Here is a 10,898-nt window from a genome sequence, read left to right as displayed (position 1 = left end):
TAACATGCTATGGTCCTCTTCTTTCACAGATATGGGAACAATTAAGAGTGTGGAACTATTAAAATTTTGATCAGGAAAATAGTGTGGAGATTCCTCAAAAAATTAAAAATAGAGGGGCACCTGGTAGCTCAGTTGGCTGAGTGTCTGACTCTTAATCTCAGCTTAGTTCTTGATCTCAGGGTTATGAGTTCAACTACTGCATTGGGCTCTGGCTGGGTGTGAAGCCTACTTAAAACAAAACTAAAAATTGAAATACCATATGATCCAGCAATTCCACTACTGGGTGTTTACCCAAAGAAAACAAAAACACTAATTTGAAAAGATACATGCACCTCTATGTTTATTATAGCGTATATGCACCCCTATGTTATTGCATTATTTACAATAACCAAGATGTGAAAGCAACCCAGTGTCTATCAATAGGTGAATGGGTAAAAAAGATGTGACATATATATAATGGAAAATTAGTCATAAAAAAGAATGAGATTTTGACATCTGCAACAACATGGATAAACCTAGAAGGTATTATGCTATGTGAAATAATTCAGACAGATAAAGCCGAATACCATACGATTTAAATTACATGTGGAATCTAAAAAACAAAACAAATGAACAAACAAACAAAAAGCAGAAACTGACCCATAAATACAGAGAACAAACTGATGGCTGTAGACCTGAAACTAATATAACATCGTACACTTCAATTTAAAAAAAAAAAAAGAAGAAAAGAAAAAGAAAGGATGATAAATTAGAAACAACTAAGAGATTACTTAAACATATTTGGTACAAACATAACAAAATTCAGATTCATCCTTCTAAACTGTTTCCAAAATTGCCCCAACATCTTTAAAACCTGGAGTCATACAAGGGCTTACCCCCATTTTAGAAGATTCAATACATTAGGAACTAATTATCTCTTGTATCAGTCCTTGCAACTATCTACCCATGAAAAAAAAAGCCCCATGGCTGAGGGTGTAGATTTGTATGAGATCTTAGGGCTACAAATACAACTGTATTCCAAGGTTTCCTGTGGTACCCGACCCAAACACTCTGCTGTCAAATATTCCCACTCATCTAAATGGTTTACAGTTGTAACTCTATGTTTTGCTTTCTTTAGCATCCCAGTAGATAAGGAAAGTTAGTATTTGTTAGCTTTCTCTTGGAAAAATCAACAGTATACTTGGATAGTATATTCACTCAAGGATTTACTGAGGCCCCTTCATATTTCTCACAAGTGTGACATCAGGAATTAAGTACACTACAACTTTCCAGAAACTCTAGCTTGATTCAGTATGTAGATGGCTTACTTCTTTGCTCCTCAACCAGAGAGAACTCAGGAACTAACTCAAAATATCTATCGCAACAGCTAGCTTCTAAAAGCCACCAGTCCCCTACAGATAAACTTCAGTTTTTACAACAAAAAGTACATTACCTTGATTATGATTTATCAGCAAAAGGAATAATTCTGTCTCTGGAAAGAATAAGTTCCATCCAAAACTACCCAAGACCTAAGGCTAAAGGACAACTTAGAGGACTCTTTGGACTTGCAAGATATTGCCAATCTTGAGTCCCTAATTTTTCCTTATGGCCTCTTCACTCCAAGAACTGACTGGAAGGAACATTTAGGAACCTGTTCCTTGGGAAACAAATTATGAGGAAGCCTTTACTGAAATCAAACAAGCCTTACAAGATCCTTCTGTATTGGGGATTCCTGGCTATAACAAGCTTTTTATACTGTTCATGAATGTAACAGGCTTTGGGAGTCCTTACACAAGAACATGGAGGAAAAATAGACCATAGTTTGTTATGGTCTTACAATGCCCTGGTATCCAGGGCATAATCACATTGTTTAAAGGTAGTTGCTGCAGCTGCTAAAATTGTAGAATCCTCTTTAGAACTTGCTCAAGGAAGTGTATTAAGTCTTCAAATTTCTCATGCTGTAGAAAGTTTGCTAAACACTGAATGCACTGAGAAATTATTTTTTTTTAATTTCTTTTAATGCTTATTTATTTTTGAGAGGAGAGAGACACACAGAACACAAGCGGGGGAGGGGCAGAGAGAGAGGGAGACACAGAATCTGAACCAGGCTCCAGGCTCTGAGCTGTCTGCACAGAGCTAGACACGGAGCTTGAAAACAGACTGTGAGATCATGACCTGAGCTGAAGTCAGATGCTTAACTGACTGAACCACCCAGGCACCCCAGAAATTCTTAATTAGTAGACTAACATCACATTCTACTCCTGTCTCCCTCAAAGCTATACATTCTTTGATGCAACTCCTTAAACCCTGGTACCTTCTACCTTTCCCTGACAAAGGAGAAGCACATAACTGTGTAGACTCGGTCTGTCAAAATCTGACTCCTAGATTAGATTTATAAGAAATTCTAAATTAGCCAATCTAGACTTAGTACTCTATGTTGATGGCTCTTATGCCAAAGATTCTGAAGGGAAATATCAAACTGGGTATGCTCTAACTACTCAGTATGAATTATTAGAAAGAAGAGATCTTTCTCAACTTAACTCAGCCCAACCTGCAGAATTATTTGCACTCACTCAACCTTGTGAACTAGCAAAAGGAAAAACTGCAAATATCTACACAGATAGCAGGTATATTTTTGGAGTGGTCTATGCCTTTGGTACACTTGAGAAACAGAATATTTTGAATATCAAATGGCATGCTCATAAAAAATGGACCTCAGGTTGCTTATCTTCTTTCTGCTGTTATTATTTTCACAAATAGCTATTAGCAAAATTGAGGCTCATACCCACCGATCAGACTCTGAATATCAAGGAAATGCTATGGCTGAGGTTCATGCTAAGGCTGTTACTCAAGAAATTCCTAATGTACCAAAACTCTGTACTTTTTTTTCCTTCAATATATGAAGTTTATTGTCAAACTGGTTTCCATACAACACCCAGCGCTCATCCCAAAAGGTGCCCTCCTCAATACCCATCACCCACCCTCCCCTCCCTCCCACCCCCCATCAACCCTCAGTTTGTTCTCAGTTTTTAAGAGACTCTTATGCTTTGGCTCTCTCCCAATCTAACCTCTTTTTTTTTCCTTCCCCTCCCCCATTGGTTTCTGTTGAGTTTCTCAGGATCCACATAAGAAAACTCTGTACTTTAAATGAACTTTGTAAGACAGATCCAAATCTGGTTACTTAGGACAATTTGTGTAACATACAAAAATTGTGTGCAATACTGAAAAACAAAAATGGCACCAAGAAGGATGTAAATTTAACACCAACAGCAAAAGACTCTGAGAAAGTCAGAACAGCTGTCTGGGGCTTCCTGAATCTCTCAAATTGCCACTCTTGTGAGCACTTCACATGACTACCTATCATGGATTTGAGAAAATCATCCAAATTATGAAAAAAATATTGGTGGAACGATTGTTCTAAATTGTCATAAAAGATTTATAATCAGAGTTTAAGCTGTAAATAACCCAGGTAAAATTACTGAACTAGTCCAGGGGTTGCTACCCCACTATCCAGACTGTTTGAACATTTACAATTGGACTTAATTCAATTGCCTCTTTCTATGGGTTATTAATATGTATTTGTAATGATATGTCTGTTTTCTAGATGGGTAGAAATTTTCCCCTGTTGTAAAGCTGAGCTTGCTTTGGCAAAGAAATTATCAGAAAATGTTTTCTCACTATGAGGAGTTCCAAATGAAATTTCAAGTAATCAAGGGGCTAACTTTTCTGGACAGGTTATAAAACAATTAAACAAGGTTATTCAAACATTGTGGCACTGTTATTGTTCCTATCATCCTCAGTCTCAGGGAAAGTTGAATATACCAATGGTACTCTGAAATTGAAATTGGCAAAACTGACTGAAACCACAAGATTACCATGGCCTAATGTGTTACCCTTAGCTCTTGTGACTTTATGGTCAACACCTTTTGGGAAGCATAAATTGATACCTTATGAAATCATCATGGGTGGCTCATGCCCTTAAAGATAGAAGCCCAAGCACATTTTGCCCTTGTAAATTCTGATATGACCAAATACTGTAAACCACTAATACAATATTCAAAAACTTACTTTCAATAGCTCAATGTACCCCATATATTGGAACCTGGAGACTGGGTATTCTGGGAGGAACATCAGGGAAAAACAGCACTTGACTCTTGATGGAAAGGGCTATAATAGGTTCTTTTCACTTCTTACACAGCAGCTAAATTACAGGGTATTGAACCTTGGATCCATGTTTCTCATTTAAAGAGAGCTCCCACCGACTCTTGGACTTGTCAACCTGCAACTGACTTAAAATTAAAGATTTCCAGGAAAAAGTCTTTCCCTACAGCAGATGACAGCATGATATGGACTTTTGCCCAAGATCACTGAAAAGATTTGCAGAATTCATCATTTATTTTCAAGATTTAATTTTATAACAATTGTTGTGTTATTACTATCTTGCAAACTAACTCAAAATGTTAAAATTTCTGGTTTTCTTTATGTTGGGAATTTTCTTTATCTAGACTGAACATTCGCTAAGGTCCACCATCAAACAAATACCTTCTTTTACTAGTAAAAGTGATTTTTGGTTATTCAGCCATTTAAATGCACAGGAAGACACCCAATTAATATTATAATCATCTCCTGTACATGCCTGGAAGGACTAATTCAGGAAAACAGCTTTATGGAAAGGTCTGGTATTTTTCCCTTGGCCACTCAACTAATACTTATGGCCAATTAATATGGAATTGGGAAGAAGCCTTAGAGGCTAAGGGCTGGCTATAACCACTGTAAACTTCATGGCTGGTAACTTGTCACTATGTATAGAAAACCTTAATGGTATTAGATCTTCATGTGGGGCAGTGTTTCCGACTCACTCTTCATTTTTTTAAAATGTTTAGTCATTTTTTGACAGCGAGAGAAAGAAAGAGAGAGAGAGAGAGAGAGTGTGTGTGTGTGTGTGTGTGTGTGTGAGCGAGCAGGGGAGGGGCAGAGAGAGAGGGAGACACAGAATCCAAAGCAGGTTCCAGGCTCTGAGTTGCCAGCACAGAGCCCGATGCAGGCTTGAACTCACACACTGTGAGATCATGACCTGAGCCAAAGTCAAATGCTTTGCCAAGACACCCAGGCATCCCTACTCACTCTATATTTGACTTAGATGAAGAAGAGTGGACTTCTATATATATTGATGCAGATTTAAAATTAGATAATGACAATGATACCCTTAATTATATCATGAAAGAAATGCCTAAACCTGTACACTGGTTCAATGAAAAATAAGTAGGTAAGTGCAATGCTTCCATAATCCCATAATGTAAAGTAAATAACAGTTTCACTTATTTGATAGACCAATATTCAGGGCACCACTAGAAAAGAAATCAATCATTTATCAACCATGATATAGTACATATAGACTGCTAAACCAAATTCATAAGAATGTTTTTTGTTCCTATCCAAATGTAAACCAAATTTCTATCCAGATTTAAACCACAGTCATTCAAGATGGGAATGTGCTGATGCCTATATGGCAAAGAAAAACCATAATATCCACATTGCTCCTAATTGGTGCATCATGGGATCTACCCTAACTCTCTCTCTTTTTTAATTCACAATGTTTTGTATTCAACCAAAATTACTGCTCCAAAAATAAAACAGATGAGGTGAGCATTGCATAATGCATAGAATTGTTGAATCACCAGGCTGTACATCTGACCTAACTCTCCCTCTTAATCCTACTGGGTTATTCATCCTCTATGGTAATAAAATATACAAAGGTTCCCCCCCCCCACCCCAAATGGTCTGGATACTGTGGTTTAGGATAATCTTGTACCCCAAAGGACTAAATATGACTCCTTGAGTGCTAGCCAAATTTTAAATTTAAAATAATTTATACATAAAGTAACTTGAGCTTCCCGTGAGTTTCCAAATCCTATTGTTCAAAAAGCCCTAGTTTCGTATGTTTGTAAGAATGTTTTTTCCTCAGTTGGGAGTTAATGAATTAGAAAAATCACTTATTAATATTTCTGTGACTACTGAGAAAAGCTTTAAAGATACCCTAAATGTTCTTCAAGCAGTACAAACTGAAAGGGTTTATTTTCAGTGGTACTTCAAAATAGGATGGACCACTCAAAAACGAGGTGCATGTGCTATAATTAGGGAAAAAATGTTAAAAAAATTTTTTTAATGTTTATTTTTAATTATTTAATGTTAATAAACATTATTTAATGTTTATTTTTAAGAGAGAGAGAGAGGAGAGAGAGAGAGAGAGAGACATAGCGCAAGCAGGGGAGGGGCAGAAAGAGAGGGAGATACAGAATCTGAAGCAGGCTCCAGGCTCTGAGCTATCAGCATAGAGCCTGACACGGAACTTGAACTCACAGACTGTGAGATCATGATCTGAGCTGAAGTCAGATGCTTAACTGACTGAGCCACCCAGGCACCCCTGCTCACTCTGTATCTAACTCAGAGGAAGTAGCATACACTTCTATATATATTGACACAGAATTTAAAATTAGGTAATGACAATGATACCCTTATAATTATTATCTTCAAGGAAATGCCTAAACCTGTACACTGGTTCAATGAAAAATAAGTACGTAAGTGCAATGCTTCCATAATCCCATAATGTAAAGTAAATAACAGTTTCACTTATTGGAAAGACCAATATTCAGGGCACCACTGGAAAAGAAATCAATCATTTATCAACCATAATATGGTATAGGCACTCCCAAAAAATGTTGTTTTAATGTTGACAAGTCAGAAATTGTTAGCCCAAATCCAGAGGAATGGAAAGACCAGATAAAAATTTTTTATCAAATAAGTGACATTTCTTTCATAGACCTCTTTAGTTGGTTAAACCTTGACTCCTGGGAATCTCTGCTCTGGGGAATTTTTCAATCCTATTGTTCTTCTCAGTCATGACATTAACCTAGTGAGGTGTATACTTTCGAGCGTTTTAAATACCTGTTGGCAGCCAGTTGCATGCCAACTGGTATCTAAAAGGATCGGGCAACTGGAAGAAATCAACAATAAATACATAAATGATGAAGACTTCAAGACCCTCCAGGCTGGCAACTCTTCTAATGGAAACAGAATATGTGACTCTTAGACCTGACTGTATCAACAGTGGTAACTGAGGATAATGCTACTGCGCTCAGAGAGCATGACCAAAAGGGGAGAATTGTTAAAATTAAATACAGGGACCAGACCTGAAAATACCCTGAGCAGACAAAACCAGTTAGTTAGACAAGCAAAGCTTAATTTAATTTATTTTGCAAAACAAGTGAGGTTAATCTGACCTGGGTCACTTCTTGCTTATGCCACTGAAAATCCTAAGTGAAATATAAAAAGTTCTTCACAAATGATATGAAGTAACCACTAACCAATTCCCTTTAAGAAAATTCTAATATTGTAACCTATCACTGTAAAGCATAAACACTCACTGCCTTGTACTATACAAGTTTTCTATAACAATATACCTCTCAGCATAATTCCATGTTTTGGTTTGAGTGCTCCTGGTTTATCAACTATATTTTTGATGTGTGTACAATAAACTTTTACTAATTACTACTTAAGTGATTCATTGGTTTTACTTCTGTCTTTTTTAATGTTTATTTATTTTTGATACAGAGAGAGAGAGAGAGAGAGAGAGTGTGTGTGTGTGTGTGTGTGTGTGTGTGAGAGAGAGAGAGAGAGAGAGAGAGAGAGACAGACAGACAGACAGAGAGAGAGAGGGGCAGAGAGAAATGGAGACACAGAATCCAAAGCAGGCTCCCCCAGCAGGCAGGGGTCGAACCCACGAACCGCAAGATCATGACCTGAGCTAAAGTCAGACACTAAACTGACTGAGCCACCCAGATGCCTCTTACTTCTGTTTTTTGTTTGTTTTGTTTTGTTTTTAATGATCTTCTGGCAGTAAAATGCTGCATCTTATGGTGGTCCTCACACTTTTGTATTTCACATCCCATCAATCATTGAACTCTGAAGCCAGTTTCCTTCCCACTCTGGTCCCTTCACCCTCCAACCAAAGACTGGTAGGAGTAAGCAAGAAAGTTTCTTTTCCAATCATAACAGTTAAATGTTATGGGCATTCCATTGCCATTTTATAATTTATGTTTTTAATTTTTTTCTAGGACAGAAGACATTTTAGGGAGTATATTTTATCTTGAATCCATAAGTGTTCTAAAAATCTTGCAATCCACTTAACCTATTTTGTTTTCCTGCTGGTGGAGAATCCTCCTAGCATCTTGCTCCACACTCCTCTTTAATACTCAATGTCATGGGCCTTACTTAACTTGAGGCACCTTGTCCTCTTCTAGTTCAGGTATAGCTCAAGCATGCAAAGTGAAAAGGAGAATCACATGCACCCTGAAACTAATAAAAGCAATCGCACAGTTGACTGTAAACACCAAGGGCTGAGGATGCATGAAGTAATCAAATAGCCTCCCCTTTGGGACAGCTGGAGGAAGAAGCGGTCAAGACTCTTCAGGGCAAAAAGCAGTCTGCAAACCTAGGTCACGAACCTTTTGTTCGCACTGGCTTGTTAGGGGGGAGAATTCTGGCACCGTGACTGGCCACTGATGGTTGCACAGCAGCTAATGACTAAGGAACAGAGGACAGAAGTTCTGGGTTATCCTAAGTTTTGCAACTTCCTTAACTTCTCTGCACCCCAGTTTCTTCAAATGCGAAAGCAGAAACAATGGCATTGCACGGTTGATGTGAGGATTGTGTATGGATGTTCGAAACTGAACTCTGGAAAAAAATTCAAGAAGTAGTATAGAAGGGTCAGAATAGCAGGGAATAGTCAGCTGACCATTGCTACTCTGGCAGTTAAGACCAGGTTTTCCACTGTGAGAGATTCCAGAAGTTCAAATATATATTTAATATGTATTATGTTATATTATCATGTATTATTACAAAACAATATATTGTTTTGTATTATATTTTTCATATGTATTTATATACATAGATATTTAGACATATATACTACAATAAAATATAAATATTTTGGGGGGACTTCACTGAAGAAGAAGAGATCAAAGGCTTGGAAAGAAGGATAAGTAAGGATATGCCATCTAAGTGAATCAAATTATTCAAAAATCCTTTTAGAAAGGCCAAAGCAGGAGGTGAGGAGAAGTAATATTTATTTCTCTCTTTAGGGGAGATAAAAATCCTTACTTAGTTTTCTGAGGTCCAGAGGATCCTTCCATTGGCTTCTCCACAGCCCTGGCTCTCATTCCCCAAAGCAGTAAGAACAGAGTTCTCAGCCTCTACATTGATGATTTATCCCGGTCACAGAGGGGACACTCGGCTAACTGAGGTTAACAGCTTTCTCGGTTTCATTTCAAAAAGACATTAGCATGGAGGCTCTATGAAATGCTGATACGCCAAATACTGATTCATTTACCTGCAGAGTTCGCTATAAGGCAGGGACCTATTTGACAGGCAGGGATGAGCTCCCAGCCTTTTCCTAAAGGGCAATCCCATAATTCATCTCCCAGTGCTAAATTACACCTGACACCTCACTGAAGACTTCAGGTGCACTCACCCAACTGCAATAAGCCTAATGTGGAAGAAGAAGGTTGGGAATGACAAAGATATTCTTTCTGAAAATAATGTAACTAATTTATTATATATATCTGTAATATACATTTCCAGGCAGAGTTGGGTTAAGGGTAGGAATTGAGTAGATGTAGGGGTGTGATAGCCATATACACAGCAGTACAGGATGGCCCAGGTCAGGTCTTTACCCCGGCCACAGTCTTATGCATGGGGACTTCCATGTTGTGCATTACTACCTGAGGAACATGCCGCTTGACATGCCCTTATGATTGACCTATTCACCAAATGAATGCCAAGCTTTCTGTAATCTGGGCTTTCCATATTCTATTCTCATTCCAAATTTACCAGAAAGCAGGTTGTCCAGAAGCTGCGGAGAGGTAGGCTCTATTACTCCTCAATGGAGCTTTTTGTAGAGAGGCTGGACAATGTATAGAAGCAGAACATCTGTCTCCTACCCTTCAGCAAAGGGTGTCTCAGTAGCCAAGTTCTTTAGCATGGTGGTTACCTTGTCAGACAGGGCTATAGAGGCCACAGGGGTGGTTTGGTAGAAGGGAAATAAAAACAGCTTGACAAGTTCATTCATAGTCTAGCTTCCTCATGATTCTATCCAGGACTTCTCTTCCACTTTTTGTATGTGCTGGAGGTCTTGGGCCATTTTACTTCATGCTATGTGAAGAAAATAAGCAAGCACATGAGCCTGGTCAAAGCTCAGGGGACCTTTGGAGGAGTGAGACTAGATGTTTTCTGTCTAACTCCGGAAGTTATGTGCTAGATGTTGGGGACACTGCAGTGAATGGTCAGACACAGGGTCTTCTCTCATGGAGTTTTTAGTCTAATTTGGATACCTGAGCTTAAGAGGAAGAATTAAGTTGACTAAGAAGAAGAATTAAGGTGTGCATAGCCAGACAGTGCCCATCCTTATTAGGTGTTTGATAACTGTTTGCTAAGTGAAGAAATTACAAATGGGGTGAAAAGAAAAGAAAAGGAGATAAACATTATTAAGTGCATTTCACGTCCCAGATTCCATACTAGATCACTTTCTGAAATATTTCTTTAATTTATACATTTATTTTGAGAGAAAGAGTAAGAGAGGAGGGACAGAGAGAGAGGGAGAGACAGAATCCCAAGCAGACTCCATTGTATCAGCGTGGAGACTGATGCAGGGCTAGAACTCATGAACATGAGATCATGACCTGAGCTGAAGTCAGACTCTTAACCACTGAGCCACCTAGGTGCCCCATGCTACATCACTTTCATCACACTAGCTGATTCATCACAAGATGAACAATCAAAGTCAAGGTCAGACCCTGGTATATGTTTCTGAGAGAGTGTCTTTCATGGCACAAACATGGGAAACTGTGGTTTTAGTAGAAAGA

The sequence above is a fragment of the Panthera onca genome, chromosome E2 (assembly GCF_046562875.1).
Source record: "Panthera onca isolate mPanOnc1 chromosome E2, mPanOnc1 haplotype 2, whole genome shotgun sequence".
NCBI classification, from domain to species: domain Eukaryota; kingdom Metazoa; phylum Chordata; class Mammalia; order Carnivora; family Felidae; genus Panthera; species Panthera onca.
This window is presented reverse-complemented; position numbering follows the sequence as displayed.